The sequence below is a fragment of the Periplaneta americana genome, chromosome 5 (genome assembly GCF_040183065.1).
Source record: "Periplaneta americana isolate PAMFEO1 chromosome 5, P.americana_PAMFEO1_priV1, whole genome shotgun sequence".
NCBI lineage: Eukaryota > Metazoa > Arthropoda > Insecta > Blattodea > Blattidae > Periplaneta > Periplaneta americana.
This window is the reverse complement of record NC_091121.1, coordinates 195,183,893-195,209,979: the sequence shown is the minus strand read 5'-3', so window position 1 is coordinate 195,209,979 and position 26,087 is coordinate 195,183,893. Positions and strand designations below refer to the sequence as shown.

Here is a 26,087-nt window from a genome sequence, read left to right as displayed (position 1 = left end):
ACTGCCAATGTTGCGCTATAATCGTATATGCAAGGTAGGCTATAACAAAAACCTAAACTAACCAAACCTAACCTGTCAAAGAAGCAACAAGTTATACTAAATATGTGTAAAATTGGCCTATGTCTCTATAGTGGGCGGGACATAAGTAACATTGACCAAACCAACAAAGTGATTATATGCATGTACAAATTATAGATAGTTCTGACGTATAGCAGGCATTCCGAATCTTCAACAAAACTGCAACATTTATGGGATCACAAAATAGCTGTTTACAATGACTTTGAAAACCAACGGCGTAACTTTATTGATATAGCAGGCGAGACCCAACAATTTGGCTAGAATTCTGATACACACAAATCACAAATAAGAATATAAAAATGTGGTTATACAATATTTAATAGAATAGTCAATTACTTTGTCATCCATAACTGTAAAAATTCCCAAAGACTGCAACCATTTTATTTTCATTTATTGTCTTGTTTTTTTATCACCAACACGCATTTAGTTTATAATACATCAACAATTAACGTTTGGTACGACCGCAAACATAATTCCATCGACACATACTTATATTGTAACATTAATTTACATTGGAAATCAGCATTAGCACAAACACGTGTACTGTACGGTCAGCCTCCGGGTGACAGATAATTACAGTGTTGCCGACGTATGGCCCCGGCTTGTAACTAAAGAAGGCTCTGGTTAGGACCAATTATTTTTGAAAAATCGAAAATTACCAGAAAAATTTCGGCTACAGATTTATTATTAGTATAGATTAGCGTGGCTCAGTCGGTTAAGGCGCTTGCCTGCCGGTCTGAAGTTGCGCTCGGGCGTGGGTTCGATCCCCGCTTGGGCTGATAACCTGGTTGGGTTTTTTCCGAGGTTTTTCCCAACCGTAAGGTGAATGCCAGGTAATCTATGGCGAATCCTCGGCCTCATCTCGCCAAATACCATCTCGCTATCACCAATCTCATCGACGCTAAATAACCTTGTAGTTGATACAGCGTCGTTAAATAACAAACTGAAAATTAAAGAAATTACCTCCAAACTAAATGCATCATGTTTGCTATTAGATCTTTGCAAGAGACAGTAAATGTCAATACCTTAAAAACAATAGACGTGCATACTTCCACTCGGTAATGAGTTTTGGAATAATAGGCTATTCAGGGAAATTCTACAAATAGTAACAGTATATTCCTACTACAAAAAAAAAATAATTAGAATAACAGTAGGTGCCAAATCTAGGGAATCGTATAGAATAATTTTCATGGAACTACAAATAATGCCTATGGCTTGTCAGTAAATTTTTTATTAATAAACTTCCTCGTTTGTAATCGAGAAAACTTTGCAACTAATTCAACAGTTCACAGTATAAATACTCGTAAGAAAAAGGACTTTCATACTCCATCGGCAAGTCTATCGTGCTATCAAAAAGAAGTGCGTTATATGGCAGAAAACATACATATCCCTATGGATATAAAAAGTCAAACTCAAAACATACGATTATTTAGGGCCAAATTAAAGAAGTACCTAATTTCTTACGCCTTCTATTCTGTAGATGAATTTATGACATTCAACAACGCTGGATGAATATTTGTCTTGTATTGTACTAATATATTGTAGAACTCTTCTGTATATATTTTTGTACTAATATATTGTAGAACTCTTCTGTATATATTTCAACTAGACTATGATTATGAATTAAGATTTTGTAGTACTATTAAGATTTTTTGACATGTTTCATATTCTACCTGTGATGCGATATACGAATACCATGGAACGTAAATAAATACAATAACATACAATACAATTAATCCAAGTAAATGAAATACAGAGATTAATTTTTTAGTCTTCAGTCTTTTGCTAGTAAAATGTTACCTTCAGTTCAGCGTCAGTCAAAGAATAAAAAAGGAAGATTATTAAATTTTAGAACAGAATTTTGAAAGGGGAAGATATGAACTGCGATTTCTGTTCTTCAGGTAAATACTAGGACAGACTTAGAGCGGAATTTTACTCCTGATAACCGTTTCGGGGATCGAAATTCAGACATCCAGATAATGAAGCCAAAGTTATAATTTGAGGATGGCATTTTCAATTACACAATGACAAATTCTGCTGAAGTGTGTACAGTGTAATTTTTATACATGAACGGGAAAATGATGTTTGTCCTCTAGAGGTAATATGAATTGTTACTGATTTCCTCCCAACGTTGCAGAACTTTGTAGCCTCCCAAATGTCAACACAAAGCGCAGATCAAAGAGTGGGCAAACAACAGCAGGGTAATTTAACATCACCCGAACCAAAGCTTACCGGATGCAATAAAACTGATACGACGCAAGCAAATGAGAAGTGAAACAATATATTGTATAGACATTATAAGGGCGATTCACGAGGATTTACCGCCATTTACGGAACTTATTTCCCAAGATATTCTGAGAAAAAGATGTCGCATAAACATGTGTCCTAATCTCAAGGTTTTCAAACTTACAATAATCTGAAGTTGTTAGTAAAATACCTTTGTGCGAGATCGTGCGTATTTGCTTGGTTTCCGCACAAAACCAATCCGCGGAAAGTCTAAAATTCCACATTCAGTATTCCCAACCTAACACACATAACAATTTCCCTCTTCTTACCGCTTAAGTGACATATTGATTTTACTGCTTTAGGCTTTTAACATATTATTTTTAGAGACGTTTAACATAGTAATAATTATAAATTGGAAACTTACCACTGCAATTTCACCTAAATTGCACTCTTAATTATTGTTTTTAAATATTTGAAAAAATTAAGTAAACTCTACAACTCCACTAAAGTTACTGTATTCGTGATGCAAGTAACATTAAGGAACCGTGAAAAAATCAACAAGATTCCAGACTCATCATAGACTGGGGGGGGGAAGACAGACGTATATCACGGCCTGCTGGAGTATAGTAAACACAGAAAACATTTTAAAGCAACAATGTTGAAGATAGATATTTTTGTTTTGCAAATTTGCCGTCATTGAACAGAAACCAAGATGGAGATTTCATTGCAACTAATTAGAAACTCCTCTTTCAGGTATGTAATAAACGATCTTCGCACAAAATAATGTACGATACACGAGCGGTATGTTTTCTTTCAATTCTCGGAAATTAAAAAAGCTCAACTACGTTTCGCTTTTTTAAACTTCAACATACCGCTCTTGTAACGCATATTACTATTTTTCTTTAGTTTTAAGGGTAAAAGAATATTACAAATAAAGAATGAACTATTCAGAAATATCATTTCTTTAATTGGTTATTGTTCTGAAGCTAAGAATGTGTTGTTAATTGCTTTGTACAGATTTTGTTTTTCAATTTTTAACTAAAAATTACATAATTCTTACGCACTTATCACAACAATAATTGTTACAAATCATACGACTTTATGAGCTTGATTCTTTACAGTTTAATTACTTAATGTCCAGTCTTGAAGATTTTACAAGAGTGGCGTGATTTGTAACAATTGTTGTGACAAATGCGTAACGAAAATGTAATTTTGTAGTTAAAAATAAAAAAAAAAAATCTCTGTACGAAGCAACTATGGAATTAACAACACATGTTTAGCTTCAGAATAGTAGCTCATTAAAGAAATGATAGTCCTGAATAGTTAATCCTTTATCTGTAATATTATTTTACCCTTAAAACTAAAGAATAACGGTAGTCTATTTTACAAACAATTTCAAATTAGTGTAACTCTGAAAATATTAAGATTAGGACAAATGTGTATGACATTTTTTTGCTCAGAATGTCTTCGGAAATAAGCTCCGTAAGTGACGGTAAATCTTCGTGAATCACCCTGTATACCGACCTTTTCAGTTAGCAAAGATAAGAAGTACATGAAATAGGGATTATGTTATAAGCATTCTCTGACCAGAGTAGTCAAGTAGTCTCACTTCCCTAGGAGTTTCTTAATTACCATCACATAGAACAATTATTTTGGAGCATCAATACTCAAACAGCTAGAAGGCTGGTTATCCATGATTGAAATTCCGATGTCCAAGTTAAATCTGTGATGGAAAAAGACAGAAAGGTAAATTGTAAAGAATGCTGTAATGTCTACATAATACAGACCAGTGGTTATCAGCACAGTGCACCCTCGGGCTAGCGTCTTTTACCCGCGGATAATAGAGGCACTAGCGTGCATCCGTGGCTGCTGGCGGGTATGCTTTATACCTCTACCTCCTGCACCGACGGTGCATATTGCGATACAGTCCTTATCCCTTACCCTTTCCGCGAGTTCTGACGAGCAATAACTATAAAATAGGAATATCTACTTCTTTATTTGTTCTCTTTTCGTATTATAGGTCTACCGTTTTACAAGCCTATGCGATGTAAGGGAGGGAGGATATTTTCTATGAATCGACACTATATTACATACATCCACACATGCTGGCCTCCTTGCAGGGTTTAAGCCAAAGTCGCATTTGTCGCATTTTGCTACTCGATTTCTAAAAATGCGACAAACTTTGAATGTAAATGTGCAAAAATGCGACAACCACATTGGACTTCAGAAACGAAGATGGTAATGGAGAGAATGAAATCAGAGATGTGTATGAACTAATCTGAATTTAAATGAAATGCTAATGGCATGGGCAATGTTCAAAAAGGTATTGATGTTCAGGAATTGATTTCAAAGAGTTGATGCAATTCATGCAGCTTGAGTTAAGTGAACAATTTTTTCTAATTGATTTATAATTCAGCGTTTCTCAAACTATGGTCCTCGAGTTCTGCCCTTGTGGTCCGACAAAAGAAGAAATAAAATTCAAACGAATTGCATAGGCCTATCACAATACAGCTGAAAATCTCAGAGTTTGGAAATAACACATGACAATCGCCTTCCACTTTTTCTCTCAGTACTAATATTTTATGAAATAATTTCTTACCTTACCCGTCTACCCACTCTACTCTCAGCATCAAACGAGGGATTTAAAGCACTATGAACTATGAACGTGGCATTTCTCGCCATCTTTTCCCTGCACATCTGGTGCCGAGCCTCCAACCCAGCCAGGGACCATCCGAATTCATAACAGAGGATTAAAGTCGTACACCAATAAAATAGAATGTGCCAAATTACATCTTTACTTGTTGAAAATCGGGCATGTTTCTGCATTAATTTTTTATTCCTTTTTCCAGATGACGATATAAGAAATTTTAGACAACGCACCGAGGTTTTGGTTCACTCTCATTGCCATACCAAGTAAATCCAAGTTCTAAATAATTCTTGTCATATTTACGAAAGTATTTTTTCTTTGAATAGCTACCACTAGGACTAGATATTTCTGTAATGGCACTATAATCACTGATATTAATATATTTATTCACAAACAGCTTCTGAACTATTAGCACTGCCTAAATTAAGCATATCATCACGTTCCTTTCTTTTCAAAGATCGGATCGAAGCCAGTTTTCCATTATTTATAATGCACACCCATTTAACAGAAACATGGACAACTACTGCGTGTACCACATAAGAAGGATTTCAAACAACTAACTGCTAACAGGCAAGCGATGAATGCACAGAATTTGTTATAAGTTACTTGTGATTGGCTACAAAAATATAATTAGAAAAGTATTATAATTAATGAATTCTACTTTAAAATATAAGTATACTGGTATTAAAATATGCTGCAAAATGATACATTTGCTTTCGAAGGGAAAAAGAGTAAGGTGGTCCGCGGAACTGTTCTGACTTAAAAAAGTGGTCCTCAGTTCAAAAAAGTTTGAGAAACGCTGATTTACATAATGCTATCGCATACTGTAAATTGTGAGCGAGGTTTAGTTGCATGAATCTTCTAAAAACTGTAATTAGAAACCGTCTTTCAGTAAAAAGAATTAGTACTCTCCTAACAATAAATCTTGAAGGGCCTATTAGTAAAGAATTTCAATGTTTAGAGTGCCCATAAAATAACGTATTATAATGTGACGTAAATTCAGCAGTAATTGATTCTAAACATACCTACGTCTAATGATTTACTTACGTAAGTATATCTAGACTGTGATAAGATGGACTGAAAGTAATAAAACTCCAAGAAACAAATTACATAGCTTTTTGTTTCTGCAAACTTTATTATTTTTATTTTTCTGCACAATTATTTATAATTCTGCGCAAGCATTTCTCAAGTTGCACAAATATAATTTTTAATTTGTGCATTTTTGCGACAATTATTTATTTTCTAGCCTAAACCCCGCCTCCTTGTATATGGGGTTAGCACATCTCGACTCTACACACCTCACTGCTTCGTTCAGCATTTATGAAGTCAAACGATTGTTCTAATCTAAGCGCTTAATAGTATTCTTCATGGCCGCAGGGTAAATTCCAGGAGGCTATCTGAAAATCACTTTCACTGTAGTCTTTCACAACCAGTTAATTATAATAAGATTACACAGTCGGTGCTTCATTATACTCAGTAAACAACAATGATACTAGAATAGTTGGTGAATGGTATTGATGACATGACCAATTAAATGTTGCTGTTATGAAATATATTTGTGATTTATAATTATTTAACGTCTCCTCTAAGTATTGAGGTTATCGAGAGACAATGGTCCACCGCTATGGAGCAACGGTTAGTACGTCTGACCGTGAAACGAGCGGGGTCGAGTTCAAATCTCGGTTGGGACGTTACCTGGTTGAGATTTCTTTTTCCGGGAGTTTCCTTCAAGCCAATAAGAGCAAATGCTGGGTAACTTCCGGCGCTGGACCCTGGACTCATTTCGCCGGCATTATCACCTTCATCTCACTCAGACGCTAGGTAAACACAGCAGTTGATAAGGCGTCGTAAAATAATCAATTAAAAAAAGAGACAATAGAATGATGATATGTGATAATACAGCAATTATGGGACGAGAATAATAAGAGATACTAAAATATTTCAAAACTTATGTCTACCGCAAAATCTTAAGAAGTTTCTTGGGCGCTGGAAAGGTGTAAGATGACTGTTACAATTATGACAGCCTCATCTAAAACTTTCACGACACAGAGCAGGTGAAGAAGAGGAGAAAATTTCAGACTCAAAACTCACAGAAAGTTTGGTTCGTAGTTCCAGTGACTTGTACAGAATACGTCATAGCAGAAACTTCCACGTACAGGTTCAATGCTGTGTTTTAACCTTTACAGTTTACCTTTATCAATATTAGCATAAGTAAATAAATAAAAATTATAAATAAATAAAAGTAAGTAAATAAATAAGTAACTAAGTAAATAAATAGACACATAGACAAATAGGCAGGCAGGCAGGCAGATAGATAGATAGATAGATAGATAGATAGATAGATAGATAGATAGATAGATAGATAGATAGATAGATAGATAGATAGATAGATAGATAGATAGATAGATAGATAGATAGATAGATAGATAGATAGATAGATAGATAGATAGATAGCTACAGATAGATAGACAGACAGACAGACAGATAGATAGATAGCTACAGATAGATAGACAGACAGACAGACAGACAGACAGACAGACAGATAGATAGATAGATAGATAGCTATAGATAGATAGACAGACAGACAGACAGATAGATAGCTACAGATAGATAGATAGATAGATAGATAGATAGATAGATAGATAGATAGATAGATAGATAGATAGATAGATAGATAGATAGATAGATAGATAGATAGATATAGATAGATAGATAGCTATAGACAGATAGCTATAGATAGATAGATAGACAGACAGAGAGACAGACAGATAGCTACAGATAGATAGATAGATAGATAGATAGATAGATAGATAGATAGATAGATAGACAGACAGACAGACAGACAGACAGACAGACAGACAGATAGATACATAGATAGATAGATAGATAGATAGATAGATAGATAGATAGATAGACAGACAGACAGATAGATATAGATAGATAGCTATAGATAGATAGACAGACAGACAGATAGATAGATAGCTACAGATAGATAAATAGATAGATAGATAGATAGATAGATAGATGGATGGATGGATGGATGGATGGATGGATGGATGGATGGATGGATGGATGGATGGATGGATGGATGGATGGATGGATGGATGGATGGATAGATAGATAGATAGATAGATAGATAGATAGATAGATAGATAGATAGATAGATAGATAGATAGATAGATAGATAGATAGATAGATAGATAGATAGATAGATAGATAGATAGATAGAATGGATGAACGGATAAAGATAAATAAATAAACGAACGAACGAATATAAAAAATAAAAAAAATAAATAAATAACTAAATAAATAGGCCTAAATAAAGAATTACTTTCAAGTTCATGGATTTGTTATGTTGCGCAGTACATCTTCGGTGAGACTGAAAGATTCGACCAACAAAGAGAACGGTGTCTGTGAATACGTTGTACAAGCAAAGATAACCAACTTGTAGGTAGGATATAGCACACCTAAGGCAAGGACCACGTGGGAAGCGTTTGAATTACAACGTGGGAATCATGTCGCAACATCCCAAGGTTGAGATGCGGGCGCTAATGGAGGGGACAACCAGACGTAGGGAAGTCGTAAAGTGCAAAATTTAATCTTACACGTGCCTTAAGCAATACTGTCCACTTTACAAGGCGTCCCAGCGAGGTGGCCATGATGTCACAGATATTCATCGGAACTAGTATTCGATTGGTGGGGGGAATTTCTTATTAAATTGGTTAAAAATACAGAAGATGTTCAAGACTTGGCGTATTATTATGTACTGTACGTATAATGTTTGAAGTAGGCCTAAGGCATTGAAAAGTCAATTCAAACTTCAAGACGTTGTAAATATCATAATATTTCAGGTATAAGAATTTAAATTTAAATTATGTTTTATTTAACGACGCTCGCAACTGCGCAGATTATATCAGCGTCGTGAAATGTGAAGGGCCATTACGACAGATGTAAGCTGGTGGAATAAATATCATATCATATATCATATCATATCATATCATATCATATCATATCATATCATATCATATCATATCATATATCATATATCATAAGTATCATATCATATATCATCGTATCGTACCCTAACATATATCATATATGAACATACAGAGGTGAGCCTGCCTGGAGAGAAATAAAAATAGGTTGCGGCCGCCAAATTACTCTTCAAGGAACGACCACTCATATAAACTGAGGGAAAGAAGACAGAGGACGGACACTGAAAAGTTTTCTTTTCTCAATCGTACTATCAGGGACTGGAATGCTTTACCTGCAGACTTACTAAAGGCTTTACCAACAACCAAAAATGTATTTAAAAATAGGCTTAAGGACCTTACTAATAGACGATAATTATACACAGTATTTAAAGGGTGTAAATGATATTGTGACAGCGACGTGAGATTCGAACTCACGACCAGCGTTCCGCAAGAAAGCAGATCGCGCGGAGCACTCTGGGACGGCGCGCGGCGAGAGAGTGGAGAGGGAGTTTGCGCGCGCATCTTCTGCTTGCCTAGAGAGGCCGAGAAATCCGTCGAAGTGGAAGACTCGCGAATTCGAACTTTCGAGGCTACGTCGCTGTGGTTATAAATTACGGTCGCGAAGGAACGACAGCAGTTTTCAGTTGATTAGTCAGCCAGTCAGTGAGTAAGCCAGAGCAAGCAAGCCAGTCTTGTGTACCGGAGTTCGACTCGAGTGTGCGTCCGCAACTGTATCAGCATCCGAAGGCCTGAGTTCGAGTGCAGTGGACCGCAGTTGGAGGGACCTGAGTTCGAGTACAGTGGACTGTCTCTGAAGGTCTGTGGTTCGAGGTACTGTGAACTCGAGTGACTGAGCTAGAAGAACTGTGAACTGATAGTTCCGATTTGTAAATAGTGCTTTGTAAATATTAGTTAAGATTAACAATTCATTGTTGTTCGTACTAGTCCAAGTAAATTGTCATTGTCGTCGGTGGAGTGCTATAACGAATACTGTGTTGAGTGAAAATCCAATTGTTGACGAGAGCGTTTAAGGCGAATTGTAGAAAGGAATTATTGTTGGAAGAATAAAATCCTATTGTTGAGTGGAAATAAAATTTACAATATGTTGTTATTGAAGTGTTGTATCAGTGAAGAATTATGTTGTGTCAGTGAAGTGTGCTGTGTAAGTGAAACGTGTTCCTGTCAGTGAAGCTTTATAGTTTATAGTGGCAGTGCAAAGTATTTGAACAGTGAAATGTTTTTGAAATGTTAGTGAAATCAGGATAAAATCAGTGAAATGTGTCGTAGTTCCAGTGCAGTGAGTGAGTTGACAGCGAAATGAGTGTAATTTGAAAGGTACTTGTGCAGATATGAACATATCATACTCGTGGGTTTTAGTTCGATCTTAGTTTTAAGATACAAATTAGATTTATTTCAAATGTTATTTTAAGTGATCGTTTCATTTAATTTAGTATATTCCCTGTTGTTATTATTATTATTATTATTAATTATTGTTAGTATTAATTATTAGTATTATTATTAATTGTATTTTTAATTAATAAGTTTATTATTGTCATTATTGAGTGTAGTTAGTTACCACTGCCACCGGGTATATACCCACTGCAGTGTGAATAAATACATACATACATATATCATATCATATCATATCGTATCCTATCATATATCATATATCATAATTATCATATATATATCATATCATATGATATATCGTATCCTATCATATATCATATCATCATATCGTATCGTATCCTATCATATATCATATCATATCATATCATATCATATCATATCATATCATATCATATCATATCATATATCATATCCTATCATATATCATATCATATCATATCATATCATATGATATCATATCATATCATATCATATCATATCATATCATATCATATGATATCATATCATATCATATCATATCATATCATATCATATCATATCATATCATATCATATCATACCAGTGTCGTAGGTGTGCAGGAATTTTGTCCCGCAGGAGTTCTTTTACATGCCAGTAAATCTACTGAAATCTGCCGCATTTAAGCACACTAAATGGCATCGACCTGTCGGGATCGAACCCGCAACCTCGGGTCAGCACTCTACCGACTGCGCCATCCAGGCCGACTTCAGGTATAAAAAACATCACTGTGTTGAGCAATCAATGGGTTTGGTTTTTACAAAACATTGGGAATATGTCCGCTATTCTCTTGTTCAAAAAACATCATTCTGTCTGCGACATCATGCACAGCATTCGCAATATTCCCAATTTCTTGCGAGATAGCATCGTTCAGTTGCTGTAGGGTTGTTGGGTGTGCCCCGAAAACTTGTTCTCTAAGGTAACTCCACAGCCAAAAGTTGGCTCGATTGAGATCTGGAGATTTTCGAGGTCATATTGTTGGAAAGTGTCTATTGCTGATACGATCGCCAAATATCTGTGTAATTGTTTTGCAGGGATGTAGATGTGGGACGGTGCGCCATCTTGCGTGCAGATTATGTTTCACAGGTCGTGATTTCTCTCTAAGGATGACGATATTCTGTAGCATACTGCAGTAGTGCTCCCCTGTTATTGTGACAGTCTCTATTATTCCATTGTTGCCTTATTCGAAGAATTATAGACCAATGATGAACTGCGAAGTAACATCACTAAGCCCTTGTTGAATTAAAACCTAGAGGTCATTTTCAGATCAAATTCTGCCTGTCATACTAGCTAATAATGGTTTGCAACTTCCAAATAGTCCACATAATTCCTCTTCACAGATTCTACGCCAGCGATGCTATTATTATTATTATTATTATTATTATTATTATTATTATTATGCCTGTTATTATTCGGTTGAGAAGCTTTTGTCAACTAGTCTTCTGTCAAAAAGTCTCAAAGTTAGAATTTATAAAACAGTTATATTACCGGTTGTTCTGTATGGTTGTGAAACTTGGACTCTCACTTTGAGAGAGGAACAGAGATTAAGGGTGCTTGAGAATAAGGTTCTTAGGAAAATATTTGGGGCTAAGAGGGATGAAGTTACAGGAGAATGGAGAAAGTTACACAACGCAGAGCTGCACGCATTGTATACTTCACCTGACATAATTAGGAACATAAAATCCAGACGTTTGAGATGGGCAGGACATGTAGCACGTATGGGCGAATCCAGAAATGCATATAGAGTGTTAGTTGGGAGGCCGGAGGGAAAAAGACCTTTGGGGAGGCCGAGACGTAGATGGGAAGATAATATTAATATGGATTTGAGGGAGGTAGGATATGATGGTAGAGACTGGATTAATCTTGCTCAGGATAGGGACCAATGGCGGGCTTATGTGAGGGCGGCAATGAACCTACGGGTTCCTTAAAAGCCAGTAAGTAAGTAAGTAAGTATTATTATTATTATTATTATTATTATTATTATTATTATTATTATTATTATTATAAAACTGATATTTATAGTCACAGTGTACTAATTGTTTCATGAATGTTACTACGCCAGCGATAAACAATTAGCAACATTCTGAAAGTCGCTAATATATCTTCATTATAATTCATGGAAGCTGTTTTATTCTAGAATAAAGTTTTGTTGCAATTATTAGTGAAACTGGACCTTAATATTAAAACCTCGAAAGTCTCACCATCTCTACGGTTTCTCGAAGTGTTTGTAGTGTCATCTTTCTCGATGGTAAAGCAAACTTCAGAGGTCTTTCCAATTAAATTATTTTACAGTGGAAGTATTTTCATTTCACTCATCTCCCCACATTATGAGGACCATTAACTTACAGTACTGTTTTCTCACATTTATGACGTCAGCTCGAGGTTCTGCTACGAAGGAATAAATTGACTCACTTTATTCTCAAACAGAAACAAATGAAAAGATGTCAATCGATAACTTACTGTTGCATGTTTGGAAATGTGACGTTTTCTAAACAAATATGAAGCAATTTAAATTTTCTTCGAGATTGGACATTTTGATTTATGTTTAATGAGCAAACAGCTTTGCAGCAAAAGTTATAAAATTATGTACAACTAGTTTCTAATTTTAGAATAGATAGCCTGTGCATAACAATGGAACTTTACTTTTGGTTGTATAACACAAGAAACTTTACGTTTGTGCGAGATCGTGCGTATTTGCTTGGTTTCCGCACAAAACCAATCCGCGGAAAGTCTAAAATTCCACATTCAGTATTCCCAACCTAGCACACATAACAATTTCCCTCTTCTTACCGCTTAAGTGACATTCATTTTACTGCTTTAGGCTTTTAACATATTATTTTTAGAGACGTTCAATATAGTAATAATTATAAATTGGAAACTTATCACTGCAATTTCACCTAAATTGCAATGTTAATTATTGTTTTAAATATTTGCAAAAATTAAGTAAACTCTACAACTCCACTAAAGTTACTGCATTCGTGATGCAAGTAACATTAAGGAAGCCGTGAAAAAATCAACAAGATTCCAGACTCATCATAGACTGGGGGGGGGGGGAAGACAGACGTATATCACGGCCTGCTGGAGTATAGTAAACACAGAAAACATTTTAAGGCGACAATGCTGAAGATAGATATTTTTGTTTTGCAAATTTGCCGTCATTGAACAGAAACCAAGATGGAGATTTCATTGCAACTAATTAGAAATTCCTCTTTCAGGTATGTAATAAACGATCTTCGCACAAAATAATGTACGATACACGAGCGGTATGTTTTCTTTCAATTCTCGGAAATTAAAAAAGTTCAACTACGTTTAGCTTTTTCAAACTTTTCCTCGAACATGAAAACGTCAACATACCGCTCTTGTAACGCATATTACTATTACAACGCTTCAGGGATGGTAGAGGAGGTAAAAACAAACATCTCTTTTAAGTGACAAAACTCTAGCAGATGCGCCGTTTTGCCGCAAGATGGCCTGAAGGGTAGATGACTTGACTTCCGTCACAGCACACACTGGTTAGTTCTGTTTGTACTGCTGTGCCTGCAACAAGTTAAAATGGTCCCTAACACTCTCCGTGGTGGTAATTATTTTGTTTTTCTACGCGACGTCCTACCAGAACTTTTAGAAAATACCCCATTGAACATCAGAGAACGAATATGGTTTCAGCATGATGGTGCCCCTCCACACTTTGATCGTCGTGTCAGGAACCATCTAAATGCTACATTCCCCGATCGTTGGATTGGCAGGGGTGGGCCAGTACCGTGGCCACCTCGATCACCGGACCTAACCCACCGATTTCTTTTTGTGGGGAGACATGAAACGTCTTGTGTATGAGACACCGATCGATACGGCAGAAGACTTAGTTGCTCGCGTTGTTGAAGCTGCACATGTTATTACAGACAATGTTGGCCTTTTTTAGCGTTGCAGACACTCTATAGTACGAAGGTACCAGTTGTGCAATGCCTTCAATGGACGGCAGTTTGAACACCACCCCTAAAACGACAATTGGTCTCGTTCCTTATGGATTACACTAACACTTACGTACACAATAAACGGCGCATCTGTCAAAGTTTTGTCACTTACAAAAGATGTTTGTTTTTACCTCCATCATCCCTGAAACGTTGTAAACGTTATTTTTAACGCCCTGTATTTGAGTCCTAAAACGTTTCAAGTTCTCGATTTGAGGTGTAATTCTACAGTTGATTATTTACGCAAAGTAACAAGGTTATCACAATTCTATTTAACTAGTGGCTTGTGCAGCAAATGCTGCAAACTAAGTTCATTGGACGTTCAAATAAACATTTTTCCGATTTCTTTTCAATGAAGAATACCAGACATTCGGAATGTTATTTGCTTCCATAACAATGAAAGATACTCTCTCTCGAGCCAATACTGAAGAGAACCACGCATATAAATACCTACACCACACCGCCATTAAATATATGAAAAGACCCAACCCCACTTGATTAATAATTACAAAAATATTTGATTTTTAATAATATTACTATCTTACGTAAGTTTTATAGCTTTCAGTAACATATATTATATATACTATATAGCCGCCACTCATTAAAATATAGAAATCAAAATCTAATTTAAGTTATTCTCTACATCTACTTATATAACCCCAAAAAGTTTCACTTTCATATCATCAATATAGCATTAATATGTATAATTAACGAAAAATAGTCACATCATGGTAGTTATTTCTAATGGTAATAATGTCATCAAACCACCTCAAGTTTTGTAGTTTCTAATATCCAATACACAGCTGTGCCCAGAAAATTACACACCACAGAATCGAACCTGTAAATTATTTTTAAGTTAAGTTAAGTTAAGTTTTTAATAACCAATTTAATTTGAGCTCTAAATATGTCAGCATTCTTGCAGATCATGGCCTTCGTGTAATATTGTTTACTGTAGTAGTGTTTTGTTTTATTCTGAAATGCAACACGGCCGACTTGATGCTCGCTTCGCTTCTCCTTTACAAAAAAGCGAAGGGGATATCAAGTCGGCCGTGAATGCCATTAGCTAGTTCTCAAAACTGACGACAGATGAATTTTGGAAAATAGGAAAATTATGTTTAAAAATTGACATTTCACTGAAACCTACTATTTTTCCGAAAAACTTTGAGTTCCAAGCTTCAAAAAGAGGGGTCATTTATTAAAATCCGTCCAGCCGTTTTCCCGTAATTTCCATTACCAGTTCAAATTATATATATATATATATATATATATATATATATATATATATATATAGATGTTATTCACATAAAAAAGTGACAGAGGGTTTCAGGAACTCACTAAGATTGCATGTAACGTCTATACAGGAATCTGGATAAATAAATATAATTTGCTGTAAGATTTAAGTGTGTCAATACTAGTGACAGACTACAGTCACTAATCGCGATTATCGACCCGATCGCGATCAGGAGCTTAAATCTGTTTCCAGAACTAGATAATCGTGCTGACGCACAGCTCGATCATTAGTATTTAAATATTAGATTAATAATTTCATATCTGGTCTTTATTGAATTGTGTCCAATGTAAAAAAAAGAAACTTCAGCTCAAGACCTAGTTCAATTGCATAATTGCAATCCCTAGGAAGATCAGAGAAACCGCTAAAGCTGTCTGCTGGTTACAGCCCTGAGTCTACCCAAAACATGTTAAGAAGAAACTCAGAACCTAAGGGAAGAAATAAAAAATTCTCGTACTAAGAAAATGTTTCAGGACAAGGAGAAGCGAAATACCTCATCAGTTTATATTAGAGATTCATAAACAACAAAAACCACACGTTCTAATCAACAATAGGCCACCTAAAAGATATCACAACCATAAACAAGACAAGGGAAATCTAATTTCAGTTCCTTTGATTTGTAGATGGGTAAGATACGCTTGAATCACAGAGAATATTAAAAATTAATTTTTGCCAAATAAAGGGCTAAAGCAGGGAGATGCACTATCACCTTTACTTTTAACTTCGCTCTAGAATATGCCATTAGGAAAGTTCAGGATAACAGGCAGGGTTTCGAATTGAACGGGTTACATCAGCTGCTTGTCTATGCGGATGACGTGAATATGTTAGGAGAAAATCCACAAACAATTAGGGAAAACGCGGAAATTCTTGTTGAAGCAAGTAGAGCGATAGGGTTGGAAGTAAATCCCGAAAAGACTAAGTATATGATTATGTCTCGTGACCAGAATATTGTACGAAATGGAAATATAAAAATTGGAGATTTATCCTTCGAAGAAGTGGACAAATTCAAATATCTTGGAGCAACAGTAACAAATCTAAATGACACTCGGGAGGAAATTAAACGCAGAATAAATATGGGAAATGCCTGTTATTATTCAGTTGAGAAGCTTTTGTCATCTAGTCTTCTGTCAGAAAGTCTGAAAGTTAGAATTTATAAAACAGTTACATTACCGGTTGTTCTGTATGGTTGTGAAACTTGGACTCTCGCTTTGAGAGAGGAACAGAGATTAAGGGTGTTTGAGAATAAGGTGCTTAGGAAAATATTTGGGGCTAAGCGGGATGAAGTTACAGGAGAATGGAGAAAGTTACACAACGCAGAGCTGCACGCATTGTATACTTCACCTGACATAATTAGGAACATAAAATCCAGACGTTTGAGATGGGCAGGACATGTAGCACGTATGGGCGAATCCAGAAATGCATATAGAGGGCCGGAGGGAAAAAGACCTTTGGGGAGGCCGAGAAGTAGATGGGAAGATAATATTAAAATGGATTTGAGGGAGGTAGGATGTGATGGTAGAGACTGGATTAATCTTGCTCAGGATAGGGACCAATGGCGGGCTTATGTGATGGCGGCAATGAACCTACGGGTTCCTTAAAAACCAGTAAGTAAGTAAGTAAAGAAAATAATTTAATCATTTTCAACTAAACTTAGTCCATAAACTCTGCTTTATAAACCTGTTAAATATTGAGGATTGTAAAAGTCCAATTAACGTTAGTCGAAATGTAGAATGGCCGGACGGATTTGAAAGTTGTTACTAATTATTTGTTTGTAATATTACGGTACTTTTCAACCAAAACAATAACACTGCGACAAGTTCTTCCATATGAAGACATACGATGTTATTAATTTTTATTGTTTGTGTATATGGGAAAAGAATTCGTAGATAAACACATTTCACCATAACGGAAGGTAGGAAAATTGCGTACTCTTCTGTAAAGAATTTCACACGTTCCGGGCAAGATGCCAGTTGTTTTGATTTACTGTCATGGAAATTTTGCATAGGCTAGCATATGTTAAAGACACCGATTTGTCAAATGAAGATTAGAACCAACTATTAACAAAATATGCTGGACGGATTTGTCGCATGTCTTCCTTATCTTTAATCAGAGCGAATGTGAGAAATTCCAGACCGCTTCTATACTGTTCGTTGAAATTTCTTGTACAGTAACGAATACACACAGATGTTCATTTATTTCTGGGTTGCCGAATTGGACACGAAACATCCTACTATGAATCATTAATAAAATTGACAAGAGAGATATTAAGATCTCAATGATAGCGTCAAACATCTATACTTCTATACTCGAATTAAAGCAAAAAGAACAATACGTTCATTATTTAACAGTGTAATGTATTTTATTTGATATTCATGTATATACAGTCAAATCTCTGTCTTTTGACACCTCTGTATATTAGACACCTCATTATACTTGGCATATTTTCTTGAAACTGGACAGTACAGCAACTGTTCACCTCTTTTTAGAGCCCGGACGAAAAGTTATGGCACCAGCGCGAGGGACAAATTTTAGTTCGTTTCCTTGGACTCGCCCTCACACTCAACTGGAGGGGTGTTGGGTTAGTTGGTTACTGGCATTCCGAGTGTTCAGATCGTTCTGCTACTACCGCTATTGCTAATACTGAAAACATTGTCCTTCTGACCGCCCTCATTATGGCATTGTCTAACGTGTGAAATCATAGAGTAGTTCATAGTCAAGGATATGAAATAAAATACAATGTATGGAAATTCATGTCAGAAGAGGCTGTAAATGAAATACCAATTCCATTGAAAAGCGTATGGTGTGTGCAAGAATATTGGCTGCTACTGGTATTTCAAAGCGAACCTTGGAAAGAATCAGGAAATAAGGGAAAAATATTGAGGCAGGAATAACAGATTCTTTCTCCAGTCCGGAAAAATCACAGCCGAAGAAGATTGTTGCAGCTGTAGACAGTTTTGATGAGGAAGTCATAAGACTCATCTATAATTTCTAGGCTACGCATAAGCGGACGCCAACTCTGCAATCGCTTCTTCCAAGAATGGATATCAGTGTATGATTAGTGAAGAAAGTAGAGAACAATTACATTGAATGTGAGCACGTGATGGACAGTATTTTTGAGAACATCTCCATAAACTTAGGGACATCGGATTCTAGCACAAATCAAACGTCTGATTCGGACTGAGAATAAGAATATAAAGATGGAATAGCGGGCGTAATTCCATTAAGTATCTTCGGACTCTTGAGTAGGAAAGTGGTGATACTAAGGTAAGACGAATGTTTTTAGAAAGAGATTAAACGGATATGCCTGCCGCTCTGAGCTTGAGAACCGTAACCCAAACAACCCCCACTCCTCTATCCTGCTGGGCGGCAATTTAAAACTTCGCGCAGGTTGATGCCATAACATCTCGTCTCAGCTCTACTTTCCTGGAATTACCCACTTTGTCCTTTTTATAACTGTACTGTGACTAAATTTGAGTATGGAATGAAGGGGTATTATTTTTCATAACAGTAAACTTCATCATCATCATCATCATCATCATCCGTTATTAATTAGGCCTGTGTAGACCTGTTTCGTCCCCATCTAGCAGTCTTTTAAAGGATCTTCCTAACCGTCGATGTCCTCTGGGTTGATATTGCATCATCATTTTGGGGATTCTTGAATTGTCCATACGTTTTACATGGTGTAGCCAATTTAGTTTGTATCTGTTTATTTTTTCTTCTATTGACTCTACTTCTAATTGTTCCAATATCTCTTCATTCCTTTTTCGATCTAAAAGAGTATCCGTCTGAGAAATTTCATTTCCGTTGCTTTGATTCTGCTCATATCTCTTTTCCTTAATGTCCAAATCTCACTTCCGTATAAAAGGGAGGGTAATGCTAGAGTATTATATATTTTTATTCTTGTGGATTTTTGTACTAATTTAGCTTTTAATGTACTATTTATTATTCCTAAAATTTGTGTCAATTTGATAATTTTCTTCCATTTTGAATCTTGCGTACACTACTTTTAACACTTGAATATAAGTAATTTATTAACTAACGGACTTACTCGTGTTAATTATGTAAGTCTGTGCGGCTTACAGCTGTTTCGGTGCTTCATCACACCTAGTAGGCTCTGAGGATGGTGTGATGAAGCACCGAAACAGCTGTAAGCAGAACAGACTTACATAATTAACACGAGTAAGTCCGTTAGTTAATCAATTACTTATAATTTTCTTGTTCACATCTTTTTCATTTTGATAAGGTATTTCACAACCTAGATAATTGAAATTTTGTACTTGTCTTCTGATTGGATCTTGTCCCAAAAATGCCATTACTTTTGATTTTTGTGCTGAAATCTCCATCCCAAAATCTGATAATATTTTATTTAATGTATATAGTCCTCTTTGTAAGTTATTCTCCGAATTGAAAATTATAACTTGATCGTCTGCAAAGAGCAGGGTATTTAATGTTAAGGTACTGGTTATTGAGTCCTGATGTATTGATTTGGTTCCATTTAGAAATGATTTCTCAGTAAATTTTATGATGCGAAATTATTTCAGTAGGCCTGCAGTGTAGAAATCAATCTCTGTTGAGGTGTTTATCTGTGAGAGTCAATTTATGCAGTTAGTGTAGTGTCTCAATATGAGTAAGCGTAAGTTGGTGGAATTAACCACTGAAAGGAAGAAAGAAGTTATTGTTCGTTTGTGTTATAGTTATTAGTTGTAGAAAAATTGCAGAAGAGTCTGGGATTTCTAAATCAACAATTTCAAACATAAGCAATAATAGGACCTAAATATAAAATGCATGGGAACAAAATTGCAGTGAGGAAATAAATAGAGTTTGCAAAACTGTTAATGACGAACTGAATGACAAAGTATTTGAATACTGCAGTTCCTTAACATTATGTACAGTAATTTCCTTTCCATTGCATGCTAAAAAAAATTCTACTTCCCTCTACCTTGAACACCCTGTTAGGTTGGATAATTTTTTTATTGAACCATACTTGTCCCGGTTGGAGAGGTTTCAGTGTAAAATGAAACTCATATACACAATATTTTCATGACTAGTATGGAATGATGAATTAACAAATGAATTAGTCAATGAGTGAGAAATTGTGTGGAAAATCTGGAGACACACTGAACAGAAAATGGAGCGAGACTGACCGCGTGGAAAATTACAAGACACGAAGTTCTGTTACTATGGTATCACGTGTGACGTCAGAGTAAACTTTTCGTGTCAAACGTTATTTCTCTCTCTTACACTTCGAACCGTCAGAATATGAATGAATGAATGCTAATTATGATAAACCTACTATAAAGTGAAATGGAAGATAGGTAAAACAATACTTTAACACTAGTGAATTATCAGGCTACCTTTTAAACCAATAAAAATATGTAAGACTACGTTTTAACTACAAAGTCAATGGTTACCGTGCAGCACAGCAGAGATCGTTTTTGAAAATTAAAGTTAGATAGAAAGAACTATTCATAAAAAAAAATTTCGTAGCACGGTACGAAAGGAGTAAAGAAATTGTTTCTTAAAATCCTTTTTCTACGATACTGCGTAAAGTGAGCCTTTAAAACACTTACTTACAAATGGATTTTAAGGAACCCAGAGGTTCATTGCCGCCCTCACATAAACCCGTCATCGGTCCCTATCCTGTGCAAGATTAATTCAGTCTCTATCATCATAACCCACCTCCCTCAAATCCATTTTTATATTATCCTCCCATCTACGTTTCGGCCTCCCCAAAGGTCTTTTTCCTTCCGGTCTCCCAAGTAACACTCTATATGAATTTCTGGATTCGTCCATACGTGCTACATGCCCTGCCCATCTCAAACGTCTGGATTTAATGTTCCTAATTATGTCAGGTGAAGAATACAATGCGTGCAGTTCTGCGTTGTGTAACTTTCTCCATTCTCCTGTAACTTCATCCCTCTTAGCCCCAAATATTTTCCTAAGAACATTATTCTCGAACACCCTTAATCTCTGTTCCTCTCTCAAAGTGAGAGTCCAAGTTTCACAACCATACAGAACAACCGGTATTATAACTATTTTATAAATTCCACCTTTAAGATTTTTGACAGCAGACTAGATGACAAAAGCTTCTCAACCGAATAACAACACTCATTTTCCATATTTATTCTGCGTTTAGTTTCCTCGCGAGTGCCATTTATATTTGTTACTGTTGCTCCAAGATATTTGAATTTTTCCACCTCTTCGAAAGATAAGTCTCAAATTTTTATATTCCCATTTTGTAGAATATTCTGGTCACGAGACATAATCATATACTTCGTCTTTTCGGGATTTACTTCCAAAGCTATCGCTTCACTTATTTCCAGTAAAATTCCCGTGTTTTCCCTAATCGTTTATGGATTTTCTTCTAACATATTCACGTCATCCGCATAGACAAGAAACTGATGTAACCCGTTCAATTCCAAACCCTGTTATCCTGAACTTTCCTACTGGCACACTCTAGAGCAAAGTTAAAAAGTAAAGGTGATAGTGCATCTCCTTGCTTTAGCCCACAGTGAATTGGAAAAGCATCAGACAGAAGCTGGGCTATACTGACTCTGCTGTAAGTTTCATTAAGACACATTTTAATTAATCGAACTAGTTTCTTGGGAATATCAAATTCAATAAGAATGTTATATAAAACTTCTCTTTTAACCGATTCATATGCCTTTTTGAAATCTATGAATAACTGATGTACTGTACCCTTATACTCCCATTTTTTCTCCAATATCTGTCGAATACAAAAAAATCTTACTAATAGTCGATCTATTACCCCTAAAACCACACTGATGGTCCTCATACGGGCTACGCTGTTACACAGTCTAATGCTTCCCTATTAGGCACCTAACGGAAGTATGTCACAAACAATAGCCAATATTTTCAAAACGAGGGGTCATTGGCCACCCATACCAAGTGTGTCTTTAAACAGTACGTCTTGTACTTTCATCTCACACAATCTTATTCCATGCGGTGATATACAGAGCGTGTCCTCTCCTTGTCAGTCATTTCCGGGCCATGGTTCCTTATCTCAAATTGATACCTGTGCACTTCCCCATCATCCATGAAAGTTTGTAACACTAGCCCGGAAACACCCTGTATAACATCTGATTCTTTGACGTAATCATGTTATGACTTTGCACACGTAAGGAGAAATGATATTTCTATAAGGTATCACTTCAAATCCCATTTTGAACTCCGTTGTTTTCAAATTAGAGACTGTGGAAAAAGGCTGTCCCATATTACCACCTTCTCTTTATATTTACAAGGAAAACGTGGTGTAAATACTTACTTGCTGAACAATATTACTTCAGTCAGCGAGCGATTCTTTGGAGATAACTCTATTAACTTCGATGTTGTATATTTAATTGTACAACTTGTAATATTAACTAGAACCTCCTGAAAACTTAAAGAGCAACCAATAACCGCAAACAGCGTCTAAACTTAAAATTTACTGCACACGTCTTGAGGTTTATTACGATACACAATCACAGTTTGCACATACCGTAATAATGTGTACTTGAACTTGCACAGAATATTAAAACAATATTTCCGCTGCAATCACTGCTGTTACACCACGAACACTAAACTTCACTCACTACTTCTGTAACAGACCGTTTCAGTGTGACAAAACACGGAACTTGAAACGCTGCGCAAGCTCATAATGATACATCAGATACTAACTTGGTATCAACCGAGACTAACCTCTACGGAACTTCCCCGTCTTTCTCTACGAGTCTTCCGTTCGGAGTCCGCATGACTCATGCCAAGGACGCTTCTCGAGAACGCAGATTTTTAAACAATTAGTCATTACCAAAATTCCCCAATCAAAAGCAAGTAACTGGCTATGAAATCTGCGGATCCAGGATCTATTACCAACGGAAAGATCTAGATATATTTTCATCACGAAGAAACATGATGTGTCCAGGGTTGGACGAGTAAATTAAATGTAAAATACGTAATGTATAGAACTGTTTTATACAGGGACATCACTTTACTTTTACCAACATTTTTAACATTAACCTGGCTATACTCGGAAACACTGTTGCCTCCTTCCATTACAGGAGTTTGATGTTACTACTGCAATATGTAAACAAATCATTTTACTAGGTATAGGAGGAGAGAAAAGTAGTGTATCCATTTATGTTGTAGGGAAATACGATATTACGATTTTCAGTTTGATTATCACTTTTACGGAATTTATCAAAATACAGTAGAGTAGAAACATTTTTTTTTCAAAAACTCAACTTTTCAGGTGGCTGTGTTCGTTATGTAATGTCTTCTTTACTTAGCATATTAATTATTGATGTTAACATACAATATAGAGAGTGCATTTAAATTGAAGGGCTCATATGTAAAGGGCTGTAAGTGCACTTAAGTTACTTTTGAGAAAATGGGGTTTAAATATTTAAGCTTTCGTAAAACCGTTGAAATTTTTATTTAAATTTTAATGTGTGATGCGATTAAAATATCCCTTTGCCACTAAAATTTTAGATACTTCAGCTTACACTGGATGCACTTAACTCATGTCATTACAAATGTCACTAGCATTCCTTTGCTTCTAGCCACCTCAATTCAGAATAAGCTAATCTGAATCTTTAAACAAGTTGCTGAAATGGTTGCCGTTCATTACAATGCAGGCTTCAATTCTTTTATGCAAATTATTAAAAACATTTTGAAGCATATTCTCTGAAATTGAATTTATCGTTTCTTGAATGTAATTTTTTGGTACGATATTATTAATATAGGTTCTTTCTTCTATAGAAAACGCAATCATATTTATGAAACACACTATACACTGCAGTGTTTACTTCACTGCTTGAAGACTTCGAATGCAACAGCGGCCGTAAGTTTGTGTGTCTGACGGGAGCAAGGACATTAGTGAAGGGGTGGGAGTGAAGTACATTCAGAAATGCAGGTACAATAAAAATGCAAGTAAAAATAAAATGATGTCCCTGTACATGGAGTAATAAACTAGCATTTATTGATTTTGAGAATCTGAACATAATAATAAATTTGTATTATCAAAAGCCGCCCTAAATAAGGGTTCGATAGATCGGCCTACTAATCAATTCATAAAGAATAATCATTAAAAACAATTATGTGACAATTTGAAAAGAAAAAAAAACATTAAGATAAATGATACGAAAACATAGGAAATCATTTACAATAAAAGTTTCAAATTTATAATTTATGTAGCATACTTCAATATCAATATACTTATATTTTAATGTAGAAATAATTTAATTCAATTAATTGTATATTAGTATTAACTAATTAAGTTAATGTTAATAGAAGAAAATTTCTTATATCGTCATCTGTAAAAACAGAAATAAAAAAAAATTAATGCAGAAACATGCCCGATTTTCAACAAGTAGGCCTAAAGATGCAATTTTGCACGTTCTATAATACAGTACGTGCCCATTTCAATGTGCAGACTGGGTGTCGCCAAACTATTAAGAAAGTCATAAATACATGAAAAGGTTTGGTACTTTAGTCCTATTATGAATTTGGGTAGTCCCTGGCTGGGTTACAGGCGCGGCGCCAGATGTGTAGGGAAAAGATGTCGAGAAATACCACGTTCATAGTGCTTTAATGCCCTCTTTTGATGGTGAGAGTAGAGTGGGAAGTCAATAGACGTTTAGGGTAAATAAATTTCATAAAATGTCAGTACTGGGAGAAAAAGTGAAAGGCGATTGCCGTGTGTCATTTATAAACTCTGAGATTTTTACCTATTGTGTGATACGCAATTCGTTTGAATTTTATTTTTTCTTCTGTCTTTTTTGAAGGACCACAAGAGCAGACCTCGAGGACCACATGTGGTCCGCGGACCATAGTTTGAGAAACGCTGCACTACATGATTCGATTAAGGTTATATGTACGTGAACGACTACATATATTATCAGAAAATGCAGGCTCTAAATGTCTAAAATTTTATAAGAAAATGAACTCACAATTGGACAAAAATTGCAAGATACCACAGCAAGACTTATTAGAATTCAAATATCTGATAAAAGTATAAAAAAGGTTAATAATATTTTTCAAACCAGTTTTATCAAAGTATGAAAACAAAACACAAAAAAATTCTGCAGTTACATCATTTGGTAACCATAACATTGTCATGGTCTCTCTGACATTTTTAATATTTTTCCTGCATGTAATAAACACTTATTTCTGAAAAGTAGACTACTCTCAGACGTGTAGAGTTGTTTATTTTAATACAGTTAATTTTTTATTTGTCCTACATAAAATATATTAAAATTGACATAATTTTTGTGACCTAATTTACCTATTTTCAAAGAAATGAGCATTATTGTACTCTACATTTTGCATAAATGCATGTTAAACCAGTGTAAAAAATTTCAGAATTCTATCTCTAATGGTTGTGGAGTTATGAATAATACGTGTGAAAATTGTCAAATTTTGAAAAATTAATTTAAAGTAAAAAGTGAATTCTAAAAAATATTATTAATAACCAAAGCTCGGAACTT

At 35.4% G+C, this 26,087-nt stretch overlaps 1 protein-coding gene across 3 annotated transcripts in view; it reads right to left on the bottom strand.

Moving 5' to 3' along the window:
- Nucleotides 1-26,087, bottom strand: part of LOC138700401 (putative ferric-chelate reductase 1 homolog) — a 421,089-nt gene that overhangs the window by 61,843 nt on the left and 333,159 nt on the right. Inside the window, exon 1 of one of the 3 annotated variants that reach the window (XM_069827017.1) lies at nt 23,102-23,272. The exons of 1 other annotated variant lie outside the window; for it this stretch is intronic. The gene's annotated coding sequence lies outside the window, so the exon portion shown is untranslated. One more of the 3 variants, XM_069827015.1, reaches the window with a different exon arrangement.